Source organism: Protobothrops mucrosquamatus, unplaced genomic scaffold (genome assembly GCF_001527695.2).
Source record: "Protobothrops mucrosquamatus isolate PMUCROS unplaced genomic scaffold, P.Mucros_1.0 scaffold_50, whole genome shotgun sequence".
Classification (NCBI taxonomy): domain Eukaryota; kingdom Metazoa; phylum Chordata; class Lepidosauria; order Squamata; family Viperidae; genus Protobothrops; species Protobothrops mucrosquamatus.
The window spans coordinates 1,116,402-1,120,556 of NW_015386126.1; positions in this window are offsets into that span (position 1 = coordinate 1,116,402).

The following is a 4,155-nucleotide window of genomic DNA, read 5'->3' on the forward strand; positions in this document are numbered from 1 at the left end:
ACAGATAAACACATTATACTGTATTTGCACAATCACATAGAAAAATATTCTAAGATCTAAATGAATGGGTTTGAATTCTGCCTGTTTTTTCAAACTGCTTGTTTCTACATATGAATAATAATACTAAGTGTTATATGTTGAATAATAGGAATGATTCTTCATCATATATTAGCATGCACAAAATAATTACTCATGACAAGGATTCTACAATTATATTTAATCTTAATAAATATGATTCAGCGGCATATGTTTTGCAGTTGGCATTTTCATGTCAGGAGCAAAAGTAAGGAGGAGCTGTTAGTGCACTTAAAAATCACATCTCAGCTCACTTCCCACTGAATCCTTACCTTTTTATGTTTGCAGGAAAATCTGAAAGGAGTCTTTCTGTTTATTTGAAATTTTTCCATTTGCTTGAAGATTATTTACTTGAAAAAATATATGTCAACACTTGTTGCAATCACTTTTGCATTCATTTGAATGCAAGTAGAAGATCTGTGGTATTAATGATCCAGATTCAATTCAAGGTGCTGGTTATTACCTTCAAAACCAAGCTACTTAGGAAACTGTCTCTCCCTAATTGTTTCTACCAACACAATCCATTTCAGCAGAAGGGATATACTGCAGGTATTGCTAATCAGCTGGCAGGACCATGATGCCTTTTCTATTGTGGTGCCTGCTTCTTGGAGCATCTTCCCTCTGGATATTAGGTTGGCCCCCTACTAGTGTTTAGTGATGCTTTGAAGAGCTGGTTCTGTTGAAGCCTGGGCCCTGGGGTTCTGGGTATATGACAGAGCCCATCTCCTGGTTGAGTGGTGTTTTTTTTTAAAAAAATGATTCTCTGGCTATCCTATGTGTTTAATTCTTTGTTTTATTTTTGTATCTGTACATATTTTTTACTTATTTTAATGTTATGAGCCACATTATGTGAGTCATCCAGAGTCATTACCTAAAATGAACAATTTAATCAGTCAATTAAAAAATACTTGTATGCTAGTTTCCTCTGCTTAATACACATTCAGTTTTGAGCATAGTACCTTCAAACTACTTGATTTCTTCTGAGAATTTTAATAACAACAACTTTTTAGCTATTCCCTTTTTTAGACCCAATCAGAAATGGAATTAATTTCTGTTTCCTATCACAGAATCATATTTCATACTCTGAAACCTGCTGCAGTCTACTTTGGTCTACTAAAATCAGATTATTCCCTTAGGTTTTTGATGAGTAACCATTTAAAGAAATGTATTTATTTACACACATATATGCGTATTATCTTTAAAAGAAAGAGGTAATGTATCAACTTTATGTTTACAGTGTCTATGATATGAAACAGGAATCCAAGAATCACAACAGAAGTGGTCTTTCCTGATAAGCCAACTGCACAGTCTTTTCATAAACTGTTGAATCTTATTAGCTTCTAGTAGCTCCTTACAACCTTTGAAAGCTTTCTCATAATGAGGTAACAGTTTGCCCACAAATTCAAAATAGAAGAAAATATTATGCAAATGGATATAGTAGGATGAATTTCCATGTGAAATGGTTTAGAACAGGGGTGTCAAACTCACAACGTCATGTGATATGTCGTGACATATCACAACTTTTTTTCCATTGCTGGCAATGGGGTGGGCGCAGTTTCGGCATGATGCAACCAGCCTGCAGGCTGGCAGTTTGACACCCATGGTTTAGAATGTGTTCTTAGACAATGATGGCAAACCAACCACAGTATGTACTTGCAATGCATTCTATATTACACAAAACCAATTTTTTTTAGTTTTAAAATCCTTACATAACTTTTGTTAAGTCCGGAGAATAATGGCGCTTGAGACGAAACATTTCTAACAAGTCTTTATTCTCTACTTCCATTCTACGAACAACCCGAGGAGAGGCACGCAGGCCTCTATTTATACCTTCTGATCCCCGGGCAAGTTCAACCAATCATGAGGCAGTATTTTCCCGCCTTGCGCATGCGCACAAGGCCGGCGCCACTCAGGCTGGTCCCGGGCAGCTTTTGCAAATGCCCGGGACTCTTGCAACGTCCCGAGCCTGCTTTTGCAGGCTCAGGACACAACACCCCTTCCCCTAGATGAAATAATACGGTGTCCACATGGACGCCATCATAATGATGGTTAAATAGTTAACTGATAAGTTAAGTTACACAGTGTGTGTATGATGTGGAACTGTTCCGTCATACAAGACCCAGTAACCCCAACATCGTTTACATAGTGTCAACCAGTCAGAACCTCTAGTTCAGTGATTACAGTTCACCTGTTCACCTTACATAGTCAGCTAGGTATTTGGGAGGGCCTCTTACCCTGAGCGACCTTCTCGGACCTGGGAAGTTTGTATTGTTTTCCCCGTTGCTTCTTGAACTAGGTGAGTTGCCCAGTGGATGACTGATGACTTCAGTTTGACTATCCTGTCCACCTCCAGTATTCGAGCAGTCAGAGCCCTGTTGATCGCTAAACCTGGTTGACCTACCCTCTATGGAGTGCTCTAACCCCTCTGAACTCATTGCCGTGTTTCCTAATGGAGTGAGGTTTTCCTGGCTCGTTTCTGTAGTGATAGGGTCAAGGGACGCCTCCCTGTTAGCCCTGATGTGTGAAGACATCCTTCTATGAGCCATATCAGCACGGGACGTGTTTTCCCTTTGTTTTGCCTGCTCTCTTGCATGTTGTGAGTTGTGAGTATGCTCCCAGGTGTTCTCCGTGTCTGGAGTATTGTTTGTAAGGGGTGGATAATTATTCTGCCACCAGTGGGACTCCCAGGCTGGAGTGTGTGTAGGGGTGTCTATGTACCCACGTCCCCATGAATTGCTACCTGAATCTCCAGTGGAACTTGGGTGTTGAGAGCCCGTGTCGTTCCCCACAACCATTGTTGGCAGCAGATTCTGATTCTCAGAATGCATTTCCCATTCCTCCTCCCCCCTAGAGGAGACTGAGGAGGAACCCCAGGTGAGTCCCGCCTCACACGTAATTGATCAATGTGGCGGCGAAGAACACGGCCGTCTTCCAGGGACACCTCATAGGACAGTGGCCCCGAGACCTTGCAGAGCACCGCCGGGACCCAGAGGTGTCCAGGCCCGTAGTTCCTGGCCTAGACAGGATCGCCTTCACGCAGGACCCGTGGTGGGTGTGGCTGGGACACCTGTGATGCTACACGCTCCGGATGCAGCCTGTCCAATTTAGTCACGAGCCGACGACCCCAACGGAGTTCGGCCGGGCACTTACCCGTGGCAGTGCATGGAGTAGTACGATGTGCCAGAAGAAAGTCAGCCAACCTGTGATGCCAATTGCCGTAAGTCAGCTTCCTTGGTGACGCGGACCATCTGTTCAGCCAGACCGTTGGTGGAAGGATGGAAGGGAGCCGAAGCAGCGTGGCGGATCATGTTGGCCCGAAGAAATCCCTGAAACTCAGGAGAAGTAAATTAAGGACCGTTATCCGACACTAAAACATCTGGCAGCCCGTGTGCAGCAAAAATGTTTCTCAACACCTGAATAGTCTTGGTGGCTGTGGTAGAAGACACAGGCACGACCTCCAACCCTTTGGAATGGCTATCAACAACAACCAGGAAGAATTGACCCTGAAAGGGCCCAGCGTAATCTACATGTATTCTAGACCATGGAGTGTGTGTTTCCTCCCACCTGTGTACAGGGGCCTGAGGCATTTCAGGCCTGGACTGTTGGCAGGCATGACAACCATGGACTTGGGACTCGATGGCCCGGTCAATGGCAGGCCACCACAGATGGCTGCGTGCAAGCGCCTTCATCCTGACAATCCCAGGGTGGCCCTCATGTAATGAAATCAAGATTCTAGCCCTCAATGAGGCCGGGATCACAACTCTCGATCCCCAGAGGAGGCAGCCATTGAAAGTGGACAACTCGTGCCTCTTGACCCAAAAACATTGAAAATCCTCCGCAGGGCACCTGTCAGGCCACCCAGACAGGACCCATGACAGCATGCGTTTGAGCGTGTGGTCAGTGGCAGTTTCAGCAGCCACATCCCTAGCATTGAGGGGACATTCAGGCAACTCCTGAATGGACAATATGTGCACAGCAGGAGCGGGATCAGGCTCCACAGTAGGTAATGGCAGCCTACTTAAAGCATCTGCATGACCCATATCCTTGCCAGGCTTGTGGACCAGTAAATAATCATAAGCT